This window comes from Xenopus tropicalis, chromosome 5 (genome assembly GCF_000004195.4).
Source record: "Xenopus tropicalis strain Nigerian chromosome 5, UCB_Xtro_10.0, whole genome shotgun sequence".
Lineage (NCBI taxonomy): Eukaryota > Metazoa > Chordata > Amphibia > Anura > Pipidae > Xenopus > Xenopus tropicalis.
The window spans coordinates 33,172,292-33,192,159 of record NC_030681.2 but is presented as its reverse complement, the minus strand read 5'-3'; the positions used below and the strand labels follow the sequence as shown (position 1 = coordinate 33,192,159).

The window sequence follows — 19,868 nt, the reverse complement described above, 5'->3', positions numbered from 1 at the left end:
GTTGTTATGCAGAAGGGAGTCTGCTGTCATTGACTGTTGATGTCATGTTGCAGAGATGCTGTAGAGACACCCATATAAAAATAAACATGCATAAAATACACACATCCTGAACTAACAACCTCCGTACCAGCTCTTTTGATCTATTTCTTCAAAATATACAGTAGATCAAAGAGAAACTCAGGAATAGATAGTGGCATTTTTGTGTTTGTGACATAAATTTAACAGTTCTGCCATGTAAAGGGTTAAACTACTCTAAATCAGCTATATATATATTGATAGGGGCATGTACATGCGATAACAACATGATAAATTAACTTTAAACCTTATCTAGAGCCCTATGGGTGACTTAGTAACTCCCGCTACTCTAGTGATGCTTCTTGCTAAAACTCCTTAAGGGCAGTGGCACATAAGGAGATTAGTCGCCCCGCGACAACTCTTTGTTACCGGCGGGCGACTAATCTGCCCACAATGGCATCCAACCAGCAAGAATGTCAGTCACCGGTGGGATGGCATACGCGTCGCTTTGTTTTCCCGAAGTCGCCCGAAGTTTTCTTGAAATGCGACTTCGGGAAAACAAAGCGACGCGTATGCCATCCCACCGGTGATTTACATTCTTGCCAGTGGGATGGCATTGCAGGTAGATTAGCCGACTGTGGTTACGTAGATTTGTCGCGGGGCCCTAAGGATTCTACATTGAAATACAGCGATCTAAAACTAACATTCAGGTTGAAACTGTAGGATAAGTCCTTAAAGGAGAACAGTAACACCAAAAAATGAAAGTGTATAAAGTAACTAAAATATAATGTGCTGCTGCCCTGCACTGGTAAAAGTTGTGTGTTTACTTCAGAAAGTCTACTATAATTTATATAAATAAGCTGCTATGTAGCCATGGGGGAAGCCATTCAAAGGAGAAAAGGCACAGGCACATAGCAGATAACAGATAAAACACTATTGTTCTCTACAGAACTTATCTGTTATCTGCTATGTAACCTGTGCCTTTTCTCCTTTTTTCCAGCTTGAATGGCTGCCCCCGGGGCTACACAGCAGCTTGTTATATAAATTATAGTAGTGTTACTGTATCAAACAGCCCAGCTGTACCAGTGCAGGGCAACAGTACATTATATTTATATTAATTTAAAGCTCTTTCATTTTTTGGAGTTACTGTTCCTTTAAAAATAACAAATCGGAGGATGTTCTAAACATAAAAAAATAATTGTCAGACAACTAAACTTCCAATGGCAGTTGTACGATAATTTTCGGGACGATTATTTAGAGCTATATGCGATTCATATGAATTATCTCGGCTGTCATAACAACCAGTTACAATCAGTACAACCCATATTTTATCTTACCCCACATTATTTTATATATACTGTGTGTGTGTGTGTGTGTGTGTGTGTGTGTGTGTGTGTATATATATATATATATATATATATATATATATCTCTATATATATCTATATATATACTAAATAGCACTCACGGCTTATGAATCAAATAAAAAACTTTTATTGGTATTCCATATCGACGCGTTTCGACCTGCTAGGGATCGTCATCAGGATAAAATCGGAAGTGAGATAACCCATTAAATACACAAACCCACCAATCTACACTCAGTAGTAATTAACCCATTGCAAAACCCAAAACCCGATGTATTATTAACCATTAGTAATCCCTAAAGCAGCAAAATTACTATGATAAAAAGGAATTACTGTGCATTAGATTATCAGAGAACACGAATACGATCATATTCATAATAATGTGACTAGAGTATAATAAATAGTGATATAGTCATAAAACTTGTACGAAGTGATATCATAATATCAAGTGCCCTAATAATAGCGCTATGATAAAAACTTTCTGTGCATAATATTAAAATATCGCTATCCCACGTATAGCCATACTCATAGTAATACTATTTAACTCGAGTATAATAAATAGTGGTACGATCTTAAATTCGTGAAAGGTAGTGTCATACTATAAGATACCTACATAACCATGTGTATACCCCCAATGTGATATAAAATATAAAAATCTTAAAATCCTATATAAAAACAAATAAAGGTATCTAATGAGGAGATCAATTCATTAAAGAAACCTTTAAGGTCAGTAAGGACTCCTGTGGTGTATACAACATACCGGCGATCAATGGAGGACGGCGCGTCTAGTTCCTCCTTCGATGTGGATGTCTCGCGAGACTTCGCGTTTACACAGGAAGATGCCACGCGTATCCTCTTTGCTGACTCGGCGGCTGCACAGTATGGTAGTAAGTTACCGAAGGATGTATTTAATCGCCTAAATACTCTCAAGAAAAGGGAAATTGATTTTTACTTTCATGGGTTATATTTATCTGATTATTATAGACAGCGTAAAATCCCGAGGGGTTTTAGGATACGTAATGTACCTACTGTAGGACGGTCTAGTGCTGATTTCTGCAGTAGGTGGTGTGGCATCTTGAACAAATGTTCTTTTGATCTTATGTTGCTGGTTATTGAGGAATCAGCGAAGGAACTTGTAAAGGTGCAAACTGAAGTAACTGAATTAGAAGGGAATTCATTGGTAATTTTGAAAACTGATCAATCTATTAACTGGCTACATAAGCTTGAATTAAGTGTACAACAATATCGGCAGGATCTGATAGCCTTTAAGCAGGCTAAGGTTATTAAAGTTGAACAAGATTATAAAGATCGGAGGGTGTATGGATGGCTTACTGGCCGGTCTGATGGTGGGAGGAGAATTAGACGTAACTTTAGAAAAGAGCGTAATTTAACTACGGTGGATAGTTCGGGTGATTCCCCTGTTTCCGATGTTGAATCTCCTTGTCCCCCTACATCTTGTGCTATTCCAGATGGCCTAGGGCTAAGTGTACCAAGTCAGAGTCGTTTTTTAGGAACAGGTCTAGGAAAAGAAACCACATCCGGAGGGGTGGTGGTAAACCGCAGAGGCAGACCTCCCAGAAAACCGATACAGTAATTTTTAATTTGAGTAAACATGTGTTGACTCCGGGGGAAGTTTCTCTGCTCTCACGAGGTTTATCCTTTATACCTGTTAATGACACTGACGCGTTTAATCTTGAGGTTGATATCTTCAAGTTTCAACGTAAATTGAAACTGAAGGATCATTTTAAAGACCAAGTTGAGACTCATTGTGAGAAGTTCCGCCCGGTGAGCACGTTTGACCCGCCCAATACGGCCACCTCTATTAAAACATATACAAATATTGTCCAACGTGAATGTGATGGACTTTTGGCCAATCAGAAGAAATACTACTCTAACTTGACACAAGCAGAAAGGGCTGCTATTAAAACTCTTAGTAATGATAAACAACTCATTGTTCGCCCTGCTGATAAGGGGGCCATTGTATTACTTGACTTGGATTATTATAGACAGGAAATTTTAGATCAACTTTCTGATATGAATGTTTATGAGAAATTCCCTTGTGATCCGACCTTTAAATTTAAAAAGAAGCTTGATATTGAACTACGAAATGCTCTGGTTGCAGGATGGATTAGTGAGACTTGTTTTGAATTTTTGACTATACATTATCCTAGAAGTCCTATCATTTATACCCTTCCAAAAATACATAAGCATATAACTGCTCCTCCTGGTCGGCCCATAATCTCGGCAAAGGGATCCCTTTTTTCTAATGTGGCTATGTTTCTAGATAGTTTTCTCCAGCCATTATGTGCCCAGATGGATTCGTATATAGCTGATACTTCAGCTTTACTTAAGATTCTAAGGGGATTGGGCCCACTCCCTGCTGACACAATATTTGCTACATTGGATGTATGTAGTTTATACACTATTATCCCGCTAAACGAGGGGGTTTCGGCTTGTAAGACAGCACTTACCAAGGGACATACGGGCTCTCCTCCTGTTGAATTTTTGTGCTTGTTATTGCAGATGGTGTTAACATGTAACTACTTCAGATTCGAACAAACATTCTGTTTACAAAAGACAGGCACGGCGATGGGCTCTAACGTGGCCCCCTCATACGCAAATTTATATATGGACTCTTTTGAGTCTAGGTATATTTATTCTAGTTATGCAAAGAATTTATTACTTTATTGTAGATATATTGACGATATTCTAATTATTTGGCGTTCGTTGCCCGCTAGGGATCGTCATCAGGATAAAATCGGAAGTGAGATAACCCATTAAATACACAAACCCACCAATCTACACCAATCTAGTAATTTGACGTTTCGGCTGTGTCCACAGCCTTTTCAAGTTTTGAAAGCCTGGACACAGCGAACGTCAGTTTGATGTTTGAACCATAAGTCCTGTGAGTGCGTTATTTATATTGCTGTATATATATATATATATATATATATATATATATATAATATAAATAAAAAAATCATCCTTCTTCCATTCCTTAATCTGCTAGCAAATCTACCTTTCTCTTCTGCTCTCCTTCTCTATAACCCTCTGTGATGCCTCCACCTTCACCATTTACCAATTAATTTTTTTGGGACACTTTGGATGTTTGATTTTTACTGATATACATCTAGAATTTTTAGGGATAGTTTTTCCATAGTGGGCCATAACTAAGGTTGAAACTCCAAAGCTACCATTATCTATTGAAATTGAACTATTTTGGTTTGTTTCCTGCACCTAAAAAGAAATCTGTATTGTTTTCTATGCTGTCTGAAAATACCAATGGCAGATTTGACATTTTATACCTGTATACCAAATAAGAAGGTACACAGGAAAAGTTCTCAAGTACCTGATATGGGTAATGAACCTTTCTTCTCAAATAATATTACATATTATCGGGTTATGTATAGTGCACCCATTATCCAGAAAGTTCCTAATTACAGAAAGGCCATCTCCCATAGACTCAATTATAAGCAAATAATTCTAATTTTTAAAAGTGATTTCCTTTTTCTCTGTAATAATAAAACAGAACCTTGTACTTGATCCCAACTAAGATATAATTAATCCTTATTGGAGGCAAAACAAGCCTATTGGGTTTATTCAATATTTAGCTGATTTTTGGAAGACTTAAGGTAAGGAGATCCAAATTACAGAAAGATCCCTTATCCGGAAAACCCCAGGTCCCGAGCATTCTCGATAACAGGTCCCATACCTGTACTGTCTGCTTAAGCATCCCCCAGTAACACAATTATCTTTCGTTATAATGAATAATTGTTTTATTTTTATTATAAAAATATTTTATTAAAAAAATAAATATACATATATATATATATAAAACATTATAATAATACAGTTCACTTCTGTCCAATATCAAAGTCACTGGGAGAATATATTGATTGGCTGGTCTTGAGTATAAGTTATATACAGTCTCTCCATCTTTTGGGATAGTATATGAGCATAGGTTCTACATCTTTTGTCTCATTTTCTATTCCAGCCATGTAAAATTAAGTGTGGGCTCCAAGTCAACCACACAAGCATCTGCTTTTTTAGGAAATGCAGTAAACTTTCTTCTCTCTAAACAACGAATGAGATGTCCTCTCATTTTCTTGCAATCATATTTGCAGATTGGGTTTCCGCCAGATAGGAACGCAAATGCATTTGCAATAGCATAAACCCCACAGTCATAATTGTTTTCTTGTTCATCGACTTCAAGTATCTCCATAGTTCCTTCAGGGTCATTCACCAGTGCACTATAACAATCCTTTATTTGTTTCCTTAGTGAGGTGCAATGGTGTTTTGTCTTAGCACTGTTTGCGATCTCAACATGATCCATTGCAAAGCAGCTTGTCAGCCAGTGCTTCTCTACGCTGTCATAATGAATCTGCACAGAGGGTCCTTTAACTGGATTAAATCCAATTTGGGAAAGGAGGCAACTTTGGAGCCCCTCTGCCCCAAACTGGATTTTCAGCAAGGACTGAGCTGCATCGATGATTCTGTCATCCAGACATTCTCTACCTCGCAGGTCGTTTTTATGCTGCTGCGTCAGGTTGAGTTCAGGGATCCAGTTATCCGTCCCTATTGGGAAGGGCTGGCCCGTAACCTCAACACGCTCAGAAGAATCATCAGATAATTCATACTCTTCATCTGCGTTCGGTCTGGTGTGTGATTTGAATTCATGAATTGACTTTTCTCTCTTTTTATTTTCTTCTGCCTTGATAGTCTGTCTATTATATTTTCTACCTTTCCTTTCCTCTTTTTTGGCCCTTCTCTCATGTAAGCAGTCAGTGAAGGGCATGATTTTCTCATTTATCGAAGGAGTGTAATCAGGTTCTGTTTTATAAGTTGATGTCTCGTTTCTCTCTCCTTTATATATACAGTCATATAGGGGTCTGTATAATCCTTCATAGTCAGTTGGTGTGTTTTTCACTATTTCTGCCTTGATAAGGCGTTTCTTATTTTTCCTCTCTTTTCTTGCCATCTTTTTACTATTTTGCTCCTTTAGGCAAAGATTAGAGGGGTTTTCTTTTATTTCCACCTTGGGGATCTGCTTCTTATTTCTCTTCCCCTTTCTTGCCACCTTTCTGGTCTTTTTCTCCTTTAAGCAAGAAGTAGTAGCCTCATTTCTCTGTTCCTCATTGGAGCAGGGATTTGGCTCTTCTTGTTCTGGTTTGTTTTCCTGTTCATTTTTGCAAAGGGTGGCATCATTGCTTGTCTCTTGCTCTGTTTTGCAAGAAGTGTCATTTTGATTTTCTTCACATTCCACATTTGCTGCCTTTTCAGCATATTCCTCTTTTAAACAGAGGGTGGAGAGGTCGCTTACTTGTTCCACAGTTACGCAGGCACTGAAGTCTTTGCTTCCTTCTTGCTCTGCTTTGCAGGGAACAGAGACCTCATTTCTCTCTTCATCTGTTACACAGATGCTTAAGGCCTTGTTTGGTTCATCATTATTGATGCAAATTTGTAGTGTTTCCTCTGATTCTAATTTGTTTGGTTTCTTAAAAACCTTTGAATCTTTGTTTTCTTCACTACAACTTGTACTGTTATCATTATTTGATTTTTTTCTTCTACATTTGATGTTACATAGTAGGGTAAATGGTTTAAGAAGTAGTCTAAAAAACTTTCTAGCAGCGGCCATGGTATTACCAAAGTCTACGAGAGAAAAGATAGATTATAAAAAAAAATGTTCATGATCCCCAGTGTAATGTAACAGTAGCTACTATGCACTCAATACGCAGCTAATGCGCAGTAAAAAATAAAAACTACTACTGTGTGACAGTCACCAAATCTAAATATAATAAACTGTGATGTAAATGATCTGTTAAAAAAATTGCAATGTCAAACTTTTGATGTCATCCCATGCACTTATATATTTGTATGTAGAGCTTCAATGCAAAGAATAATATGTATGACAAAGAAATGTATAAGTTCTGAAGCACAACTTTTGTAAAAGTTTTCTTTGCTAGTGTATACAGGTTCACTATTTTATATAAAACAAACTTTTTATGCATTCAAAAAAAAAACATTTTGGACCACAACTACTTGCCTCTGCCAGTCTGAAAAGTAGACTGATCAAACACTGGGGTGAAGTGTATAAACCCTTCACGGGTATTGTGACATCATCATGGCATGGTGATGTCACATAACAAAGGATTTGCATAATGGAGTTAAAAATCATTAGAGTATAATCTGAATATAAAGGTTCAGGTTTTCAAGCAGATTTTGTCAAGACTTATTATGATCTTTAATTCTGTTACAAACAAATGCATTTTCCATCTCTATTCTAATTATGGCTCAACTGAACAAGTTGCATAAATACAAATGTAAACAATAACATTGCAAATTTGCATTCAAATATGTATTTAATCATATCAAAACTAGATTTCTCAACAAAAAATGTGGCATTTGGGGATCACTGTGTTTTTTTTTTGCTGCATTGTCTAATTCCGATATGCTTTAATACAGTTTTAAATGCATATTGTGTTATTACACATTTATGTCGATATATTATTTTTTCAATAAATATAATTTTGGACAGTATACACAGGTTTGCTATATCTATGTATAAATAACATACTTTCTAATGAGCAATAAATAGAAGAATTGGTTCTGAAACACAATGTTTGTTAAAACTTTTATCTATCTCTGCTAGTGTATATACAAATGAATTAAAACAAAACCTCTTTTACCACAACTTGTACTCACCTCTGCCAGTCGCTGAGTCTTAAAGTAGACTGGGGAAACTGTGGCTGTGACGTTTCTAAACCCTTCTTGGGTATTGTGATGTCATAATGGTCTGTCACATGACAGAGCCTACCTCTAGTGTAACCAGTACTCAAGTGAAATGTGTCAAACAATTGCCATGGAAACCACATGGTTACGCGACAAAAAGCTTTTATGTGGTGTCAACATATTTAACAGTGCTGGGCCAAATAAATATTAAAGTATAATACCACAATATGATCTTGTACAACACAAGCAGCTATAGTTATTGTTATAAGTGCCTCACTTGTTCTGAGTTGCTGTTTTTTACAATTTAGATCATTGAAAATGTTAGAAGTATGCATACTTTCGCATTTTCATGCCAAAATTTGCTTTCTGTTATGCCTGTCAATTATTAAAAGTATTTATTAGGGAGGTTCTCACCCCAACAGTTTTTCCATACCTGCAACTGGTGCTTTGTGTCCCTGACAGATTTTACAGTCTCTAACTGGCTGATTCCAACAGTTTGCAATGCACTACTGACAACATGGTTAACTTGCTTTCATTAGGAAAGAACATCTTAGCTTGTGGAAACACTACTAAACCATTATTAGCTCACTAAAAAATTGTAAAACATAATGTTGGTGAAAGGACCCATCACAATTTAGTGGACGTTTTATTACAGTTCCCCTTTAAGGTGATTTTTTTTTTTTTTTAAATCAAACACAGGTGTGGGATCTGTTATCTGGAAACCCCAGAAAGTTACCAGACTCCATTATACGCAAATAATTTACATTTTTAAAATTATGTCTATTTTCTCTGTATTAATAAAACAGTGCTTTGTACTTGACCCGTACTAAAATATAATGAATCTTTATTGGAGGCAACAGTACATAGCCCTCCCCTAACTCCTAAGCAGTTGAGACCTACATAGCTCTTTTGGCCTCTGTCTTCTGTAACCTTCCTTGACTTCTTGAAAAATAGTTCTCACAGGGTACATACATATATAATTGTTCAGAGCTTTTGTGTCTCCTCTATTCTCCTTTTGCTGCAGTAACCACAAATATGCTGTTTGGAAATATTTCTTACTTTGTGGTATAATGACTGGGAGGCTGGATATTACAACTGTTGCAAGAAAACAAATTCTCTGAGTTCCATATTTGGCTAACCCTCAGTGAATGTTGCCTCTGGGTATGACTGACTTTCTTTCCCTTTACAGTAATAGGCCTGTAGGCTGCAGTTTTGCTCCAACAGATTACTGTGCATGTGGTCTCATGACCTACAGTCAACTAATTGGGTTAAAACCTGTGACATGTCTACAGTCATCGTTCTTTTCGGTTACTAAGGGAGCTATTTAAGGTACTGGAATGGCTAATGAGATGCATGACTCTGCCACTGGGGGAAATTATAATGTATTTATTGCATTATTCCTGTTCCAAGCATTTTCACTTGGTTTGTGAAGTTTGTTGCACACAATTAGATATGGTCATGTAGTTATCTTTTTTACATGTATTAATGCTAGTGTCACTTTCTTTGCTATGTCCTTGTTAATTTTAGCCTTTTTTCCTGCTATGTTAAATTAAGTAAATCTAACGTCCTCTGTAACCATAAAAGTAAACTCTATGATGTGTGAGAGCCTGCCTTTAGGCCGCCTTCTTAAAGGAACAGTAACATCAAAAAATGAAAGTGTTTTAAAGTAATTAAAATATAAAGTGCTGTTGCTCTGCAAAAAACTGGTGTTTTTGCTACAGAAAAGCTACTATATAAATAAGCTGCTGTGTAGCCACGGGGGCAGCCATTGAAGCTGGAAAAAAGGAGAAAAGGCACAGGTTACATAGCAGATAACTAGTAGATAAGTCCCATATAATGGGGGTTTATCTGTTATCTGCTAAGTAACCTGTGCCTTTTCTCCTTTGAACGGCTGCCCCCATGGCTACACAGCAGCTTACTTATATAAACTATAGTAGTCTTCTGAGGCAAACACACCAGTTGTAGCAGTGCAGGGCAACAGTACATTATATTGTTATTACTTTTATACACTTTCATTTTTGGTGTTACTGTTCCTTTAAGTACATAGGCAGATTTAAGCTAGTGATTTGGCCCCTTCAGACTAATTCGTCAGTTTACCTCGTGCTTGAGGCCCTCTGATGGGCCTATCTGGCAGGTTTGATTTTTCCATTGGATCGAGGACCACATCAGCTCATTGATGCAATTCTGACCCCAATGCCCTTTAATCCCACCTTAGGTGGCCATATTGGGGAAAGATCCACTGGTTTGGTGACCTTATGAAATGAGTGAATTTTATACTTTATGGGCAGTTTTAATCTCCTACCCAGAGAGGGTCTGAAATAGACCTGTAGCTATAACAGCTGGCTTGAATTTAGCAATGAGTACAGGTATGGGATCGCTTATCTGGAAACCCATTATCCAGAAAGCTCGGAATTACGGAAAGCCTGTCTCCCATAGACTCCATTTTAATCAAATAATTTAGAATTTTAAAACTGATTTCCTTTTTCTCTGTAGTAATAAAACTGTACCTTGTAATTGATCCCAACTAAGATATAAAAAATCCTTATTGGATGCAAAACAATACTATTTGGTTTGATTCATGTTTTATAGATTTTTTAGTAGGTTTATGGTATGGTGATCCAAATTATAGAAAGACTGGATAACGGGTCCTATACCTATACTTTTATTGGTAAAAAAAAGCACTAAAAGCTTATGATTTATCTCCTGTTTATCAATTTTCTAATATTTTCTTACATAAAGAACTCGGGAGCTCAGAGGTGCTGAGATCAATTCTATCCAATGAATGGGGCACACTGGTATTACGTTTATGGAATATTTATATCCCTGGACTAGCTTATGAATTCTTGAGATTAGTTAGTAAATCTATTGTACAAAATGGCATGCAGCATCTCCGCCCTAAGGAGAGGAAACAAAAGATATTAACACTTGTAGAACACAAGAAATAGTTGTGGTTTTTCATACATAAAATGAATTGAGAAAGCGTTTAGAAAGTGTGTCAGATTTCGATAAATCTGCCTTTAATTACCAAAGTTCCCAATAGTGTGTGCTCATGACATTCAGGAACATTTGTTGGGGCCCTTTTGTGAAACTTTTTACCAGATGTTTGGGGGCTTCTCTGAGGCTTTTAGAAGTTACAGAATTGTAGTTCTCTCCAGAGGATTAACATTGGATTCCCAGGCATCTGTCACCCACACCCATGGGCCCAATGAGTTAAGGTAGTTAAGGTACTCTCCAACTATAGTGAATTTCAAAACCCTAAAATCGATATCTGTCCAGTATTTCACTCAACCAACTTGCATTGATATAAAGTCTGAGAATGACTTTCTTCATACCTTGGCTTTATTTTGGGCACATCAGCAATCAATAATGCTGACATTGTGCCCTATCTTCAATTAATATTGTTCATTTTTTGTAAGAACTCAACATAATATTGCTTTAGTCTATTAATCTGTTGCAAAGTGTCAGTGATTCTGTTTCAACTGGACTAGGAGACAGCATGGGCAGTTAAATGGAGCAGGAAAATAGCCTTTTGGATTGTTTGTTTATGTATGTAAAGCTTTATATTCGGTGTATACTAGTGATGTGCGGGTTGACTATTTTTCCCCGCTCCCGGCCCTAACTTGCCCCTTCTCCTCCAGCACCTGACCTGGCCCACAGCTTTGTATCTATTTATAGACCTGACCCGTTCCCCCCCCCATGATGCTGCCAGACCCGGAAGTGGGGCTCAGTTAGGTTGCGGGTGGGGAGAGAGGAAGAAGAGCTCGACCTGCATCTGCCCACAGCCAGGTAAACCAGTGGGTTCTGCGGGTTGCGGGCCGGCCTGGACATCACTAATGTATACATCCATTTATTGTACAGTGTTGCGGAATATTTTGGCACTGTAAAAATCTGTAGCAATAATAATGTTAATTAAATAATAACAAACCATGTTGCTAGCTGTGTAGCCACCTCTGTTAATAAGGGAACAAGGAATAAGTGCCTCCCAAATTATAAACCAGCCTAGTGATCAATTGCCTCTCTTTCCTAGGCCCCTTGTGCAGCATTCTTAGTGACATTTAGCCATAATCACTGGGCCAAAAGGGTTTGCCTCCACTGGTTACTTTTAAGGCAGTCGTAACAATGCAAGATATTTATGGGCAATAATAAGGAAGGCTGTCAAAAATGTTAAGTCCAGTGATCACACACTGACACACACAGATGTGAAAATGTGATCCAGTCTGAACCGAAGAAGGTAGGATGAGTAGCTATACCTTATAAGACTTAGGCTGATGCCACACCAGGCGTAGGGCTGATTTTTTCGGCAAGCGGAAAAACGCTTGCCGAAAAATCAGCCCTACGCCTGCTACTTGTGCCTGCACCCGAATGAATGGGATACGCTCGGGTGCAGGCACATGTAGCCGATATACGCACGAAAACGCGTGAGAATGCAAAGTCTCGCGTTTTCTTGCGTATATCGGCTACATGTGCCTGCACCCGAGCGTATTCCATTCATTCGGGTGCAGGCACAAGTAGCAGGCGTAGGGCTGAATTTTCGGCAAGCGTTTTTCCGCTTGCCGAAAAAATCAGCCCTACGCCTGGTGTGGCATCAGCCTTATAGAGAATCTGGTATAGACTGATTGGTTGAATTTTGTTCATCACATCAATATTTACATTGAGTTAAAATATATGTTAATGGCAATACATTGTAAATCAACTAACTTAGTGTATTTATTTTGCACGTTATTTCAGGTTTTTTAAAATACGGATGGGCTTTTTGTTCAGAGATCCAGAGCACAGTGTAATAAAGCCGGCCATACATGCACCACTATTATTGTATGAAACCTTGATTCATACAATATTCGGTGCGTGTATGGTGGCTCGAAGAGGCGACCGATATCGCAAAGGCTGCGGATATCGGTTGTCTCGTCGATCGGCAAGGTGAGCAAAATCTACGTTTAGGGCTTAATCGGCAGGTGGAGGTAGAATTTCTATTGTTTCTACCTCCATATCTGACGATCCAGCCCTGAACATCTGTGGAGGGTGGGAACGATCTTTCGTATGACCATTGGACAGATCAAAGATCATTATTGCTATGTGTATGGCCACCTGAAGGCTGATGGAACATGGGTAAGAAGAGAAGTACCTAAACCATAAGTGCCACCTTCAGTTAACTTGAATGGGGAACTTGTGACAGTGCTCGGTGCTTTTCAACACTGAAGTCCTCTATTGAGTTTTTTCAGCTGGTATGGGCCAGCACCAGTGCTATCACAGGTGTTCCATTTAATTGAATGGCTAGCAGCAGTGGCAACTTCTCGTGCCTCTTCCCCTGTGTGCCATGGTGCCTGCAGGCACCTGAACTGTTCCTAAGCCAAACAGGTTGTTACTGCTTGTGTTCTTCAGGAACAAATGAATTGTGTGGTGCCTGTAAGCCTACAGAAGATTGAAAAGGAATATATTGTTGGCGATGAGCCAGTTGTTATGCAGAAGGGAGTCTGCTGTCATTGACTGTTGATGTCATGTTGCAGAGATGCTGTAGAGACACCCATATAAAAATAAACATGCATAAAATACACACATCCTGAACTAACAACCTCCGTACCAGCTCTTTTGATCTATTTCTTCAAAATATACAGTAGATCAAAGAGAAACTCAGGAATAGATAGTGGCATTTTTGTGTTTGTGACATAAATTTAACAGTTCTGCCATGTAAAGGGTTAAACTACTCTAAATCAGCTATATATATATTGATAGGGGCATGTACATGCGATAACAACATGATAAATTAACTTTAAACCTTATCTAGAGCCCTATGGGTGACTTAGTAACTCCCGCTACTCTAGTGATGCTTCTTGCTAAAACTCCTTAAGGGCAGTGGCACATAAGGAGATTAGTCGCCCCGCGACAACTCTTTGTTACCGCGGGCGACTAATCTGCCCACAATGGCATCCAACCAGCAAGAATGTCAGTCACCGGTGGGATGGCATACGCGTCGCTTTGTTTTCCCGAAGTCGCCCGAAGTTTTCTTGAAATGCGACTTCGGGAAAACAAAGCGACGCGTATGCCATCCCACCGGTGATTTACATTCTTGCCAGTGGGATGGCATTGCAGGTAGATTAGCCGACTGTGGTTACGTAGATTTGTCGCGGGGCCCTAAGGATTCTACATTGAAATACAGCGATCTAAAACTAACATTCAGGTTGAAACTGTAGGATAAGTCCTTAAAGGAACAGTAACACCAAAAAATGAAAGTGTATAAAAGTAACTAAAATATAATGTGCTGCTGCCCTGCACTGGTAAAAGTTGTGTGTTTACTTCAGAAAGTCTACTATAATTTATATAAATAAGCTGCTATGTAGCCATGGGGGAAGCCATTCAAAGGAGAAAAGGCACAGGCACATAGCAGATAACAGATAAAACACTATTGTTCTCTACAGAACTTATCTGTTATCTGCTATGTAACCTGTGCCTTTTCTCCTTTTTTCCAGCTTGAATGGCTGCCCCCGGGGCTACACAGCAGCTTGTTATATAAATTATAGTAGTGTTACTGTATCAAACAGCCCAGCTGTACCAGTGCAGGGCAACAGTACATTATATTTATATTAATTTAAAGCTCTTTCATTTTTTGGAGTTACTGTTCCTTTAAAAATAACAAATCGGAGGATGTTCTAAACATAAAAAAATAATTGTCAGACAACTAAACTTCCAATGGCAGTTGTACGATAATTTTCGGGACGATTATTTAGAGCTATATGCGATTCATATGAATTATCTCGGCTGTCATAACAACCAGTTACAATCAGTACAACCCATATTTTATCTTACCCCACATTATTTTATATATACTGTGTGTGTGTGTGTGTGTGTGTGTGTGTGTGTGTGTATATATATATATATATATATATATATATATCTCTATATATATCTATATATATACTAAATAGCACTCACGGCTTATGAATCAAATAAAAAACTTTTATTGGTATTCCATATCGACGCGTTTCGACCTGCTAGGGATCGTCATCAGGATAAAATCGGAAGTGAGATAACCCATTAAATACACAAACCCACCAATCTACACTCAGTAGTAATTAACCCATTGCAAAACCCAAAACCCGATGTATTATTAACCATTAGTAATCCCTAAAGCAGCAAAATTACTATGATAAAAAGGAATTACTGTGCATTAGATTATCAGAGAACACGAATACGATCATATTCATAATAATGTGACTAGAGTATAATAAGTAGTGATATAGTCATAAAACTTGTATGAAGTTATTTCATAATATCAAGTGCCCTAATAATAGCGCTATGATAAAAACTTTCTGTGCATAATATTAAAATATCGCTATCCCACGTATAGCCATACTCATAGTAATACTATTTAACTCGAGTATAATAAATAGTGGTACGATCTTAAATTCGTGAAAGGTAGTGTCATACTATAAGATACCTACATAACCATGTGTATACCCCCAATGTGATATAAAATATAAAAATCTTAAAATCCTATATAAAAACAAATAAAGGTATCTAATGAGGAGATCAATTCATTAAAGAAACCTTTAAGGTCAGTAAGGACTCCTGTGGTGTATACAACATACCGGCGATCAATGGAGGACGGCGCGTCTAGTTCCTCCTTCGATGTGGATGTCTCGCGAGACTTCGCGTTTACACAGGAAGATGCCACGCGTATCCTCTTTGCTGACTCGGCGGCTGCACAGTATGGTAGTAAGTTACCGAAGGATGTATTTAATCGCCTAAATACTCTCAAGAAAAGGGAAATTGATTTTTACTTTCATGGGTTATATTTATCTGATTATTATAGACAGCGTAAAATCCCGAGGGGTTTTAGGATACGTAATGTACCTACTGTAGGACGGTCTAGTGCTGATTTCTGCAGTAGGTGGTGTGGCATCTTGAACAAATGTTCTTTTGATCTTATGTTGCTGGTTATTGAGGAATCAGCGAAGGAACTTGTAAAGGTGCAAACTGAAGTAACTGAATTAGAAGGGAATTCATTGGTAATTTTGAAAACTGATCAATCTATTAACTGGCTACATAAGCTTGAATTAAGTGTACAACAATATCGGCAGGATCTGATAGCCTTTAAGCAGGCTAAGGTTATTAAAGTTGAACAAGATTATAAAGATCGGAGGGTGTATGGATGGCTTACTGGCCGGTCTGATGGTGGGAGGAGAATTAGACGTAACTTTAGAAAAGAGCGTAATTTAACTACGGTGGATAGTTCGGGTGATTCCCCTGTTTCCGATGTTGAATCTCCTTGTCCCCCTACATCTTGTGCTATTCCAGATGGCCTAGGGCTAAGTGTACCAAGTCAGAGTCGTTTTTTAGGAACAGGTCTAGGAAAAGAAACCACATCCGGAGGGGTGGTGGTAAACCGCAGAGGCAGACCTCCCAGAAAACCGATACAGTAATTTTTAATTTGAGTAAACATGTGTTGACTCCGGGGGAAGTTTCTCTGCTCTCACGAGGTTTATCCTTTATACCTGTTAATGACACTGACGCGTTTAATCTTGAGGTTGATATCTTCAAGTTTCAACGTAAATTGAAACTGAAGGATCATTTTAAAGACCAAGTTGAGACTCATTGTGAGAAGTTCCGCCCGGTGAGCACGTTTGACCCGCCCAATACGGCCACCTCTATTAAAACATATACAAATATGTCCAACGTGAATGTGATGGACTTTTGGCCAATCAGAAGAAATACTACTCTAACTTGACACAAGCAGAAAGGGCTGCTATTAAAACTCTTAGTAATGATAAACAACTCATTGTTCGCCCTGCTGATAAGGTGGGGCCATTGTATTACTTGACTTGGATTTATTATAGACAGGAAATTTTAGATCAACTTTCTGATATGAATGTTTATGAGAAATTCCCTTGTGATCCGACCTTTAAATTTAAAAAGAAGCTTGATATTGAACTACGAAATGCTCTGGTTGCAGGATGGATTAGTGAGACTTGTTTTGAATTTTTGACTATACATTATCCTAGAAGTCCTATCATTTATACCCTTCCAAAATACATAAGCATATAACTGCTCCTCCTGGTCGGCCCATAATCTCGGCAAAGGGATCCCTTTTTTCTAATGTGGCTATGTTTCTAGATAGTTTTCTCCAGCCATTATGTGCCCAGATGGATTCGTATATAGCTGATACTTCAGCTTTACTTAAGATTCTAAGGGGATTGGGCCCACTCCCTGCTGACACAATATTTGCTACATTGGATGTATGTAGTTTATACACTATTATCCCGCTAAACGAGGGGTTTCGGCTTGTAAGACAGCACTTACCAAGGGACATACGGGCTCTCCTCCTGTTGAATTTTTGTGCTTGTTATTGCAGATGGTGTTAACATGTAACTACTTCAGATTCGAACAAACATTCTGTTTACAAAAGACAGGCACGGCGATGGGCTCTAACGTGGCCCCCTCATACGCAAATTTATATATGGACTCTTTGAGTCTAGGTATATTTATTCTAGTTATGCAAAGAATTTATTACTTTATTGTAGATATATTGACGATATTCTAATTATTTGGCGTTCGTTGCCCGCTAGGGATCGTCATCAGGATAAAATCGGAAGTGAGATAACCCATTAAATACACAAACCCACCAATCTACACCAATCTAGTAATTTGACGTTTCGGCTGTGTCCACAGCCTTTTTCAAAGTGTCTTTGAAAAAAGCCTGTGGACACAAGCCGAAACGTCAGTTTGATGTTTGAACCATAAGTCCTGTGAGTGCGTTATTTATATTGCTGTATATATATATATATATATATATATATATATATATAATATAAATAAAAAAATCATCCTTCTTCCATTCCTTAATCTGCTAGCAAATCTACCTTTCTCTTCTGCTCTCCTTCTCTATAACCCTCTGTGATGCCTCCACCTTCACCATTTACCAATTAATTTTTTTGGGACACTTTGGATGTTTGATTTTTACTGATATACATCTAGAATTTTTAGGGATAGTTTTTCCATAGTGGGCCATAACTAAGGTTGAAACTCCAAAGCTACCATTATCTATTGAAATTGAACTATTTTGGTTTGTTTCCTGCACCTAAAAAGAAATCTGTATTGTTTTCTATGCTGTCTGAAAATACCAATGGCAGATTTGACATTTTATACCTGTATACCAAATAAGAAGGTACACAGGAAAAGTTCTCAAGTACCTGATATGGGTAATGAACCTTTCTTCTCAAATAATATTACATATTATCGGGTTATGTATAGTGCACCCATTATCCAGAAAGTTCCTAATTACAGAAAGGCCATCTCCCATAGACTCAATTATAAGCAAATAATTCTAATTTTTAAAAGTGATTTCCTTTTTCTCTGTAATAATAAAACAGAACCTTGTACTTGATCCCAACTAAGATATAATTAATCCTTATTGGAGGCAAAACAAGCCTATTGGGTTTATTCAATATTTAGCTGATTTTTGGAAGACTTAAGGTAAGGAGATCCAAATTACAGAAAGATCCCTTATCCGGAAAACCCCAGGTCCCGAGCATTCTCGATAACAGGTCCCATACCTGTACTGTCTGCTTAAGCATCCCCAGTAACACAATTATCTTTCGTTATAATGAATAATTGTTTTATTTTTATTATAAAAATATTTTATTAAAAAATAAATATACATATATATATATAAAACATTATAATAATACAGTTCACTTCTGTCCAATATCAAAGTCACTGGGAGAATATATTGATTGGCTGGTCTTGAGTATAAGTTATATACAGTCTCTCCATCTTTTGGGATAGTATATGAGCATAGGTTCTACATCTTTTGTCTCATTTTCTTATTCCAGCCATGTAAAATTAAGTGGTGGGCTCCAAGTCAACCACACAAAGCATCTGCTTTTTTAGGAAATGCAGTAAACTTCTTCTCTCTAAACAACGAATGAGATGTCCTCTCATTTTCTTGCAATCATATTTGCAGATTGGGTTTTCCGCCAGATAGGAACGCAAATGCATTTGCAATAGCATAAAACCCCACAGTCATAATTGTTTCTTGTTCATCGACTTCAAGTATCTCCATAGTTCCTTCAGGGTCATTCACCAGTGCACTATAACAATCCTTTATTTGTTTCCTTAGTGAGTGCAATGGTGTTTTGTCTTAGCACTGTTTGCGATCTCAACATGATCCATTTGCAAAGCAGCTTGTCCAGCCAGTGCTTCTCTACGCTGTCATAATGAATCTGCACAGAGGGTCCTTTAACTGGATTAAATCCAATTGGGAAAGGAGGCAACTTTGGAGCCCCTCTGCCCCAAACTGGATTTTCAGCAAGGACTGAGGCTGCATCGATGATTCTGTCATCCAGACATTCTCTACCTCAGCAGGTCGTTTTTATGCTGCTGCGTCAGTTGAGTTCAGGGATCCAGTTATCCGTCCTATTGGGAGGGCTGGCCCGTAACCTCAACACGCTCAGAAGAATCATCAGATAATTCATACTCTTCATCTGCGTTCGGTCTGGTGTGTGATTTGAATTCATGAATTGACTTTTCTCTCTTTTTTATTTCTTCTGCCTTGATAGTCTGTCTATTATATTTTCTACCTTTCCTTTCCTCTTTTTGGCCCTTCTCTCATGTAAGCAGTCAGTGAAGGGCATGAATTTTCTCATTTATCGAAGGAGTGTAATCAGGTTCTGTTTTATAAGTTGATGTCTCGGTTTCTCTCTCCTTTATATATACAGTCATATAGGGGTCTGTATAATCCTTCATAGTCAGTTGGTGTGTTTTTCAC

General features: G+C 37.9%; 1 protein-coding gene across 12 annotated transcripts in view; it reads left to right on the top strand.

The window, feature by feature from the left end:
* The window catches only part of ehbp1 (EH domain binding protein 1), a 303,778-nt gene that overhangs the window by 36,003 nt on the left and 247,907 nt on the right, over nucleotides 1-19,868 (top strand). The gene's annotated exons all lie outside the window — the stretch shown is intronic.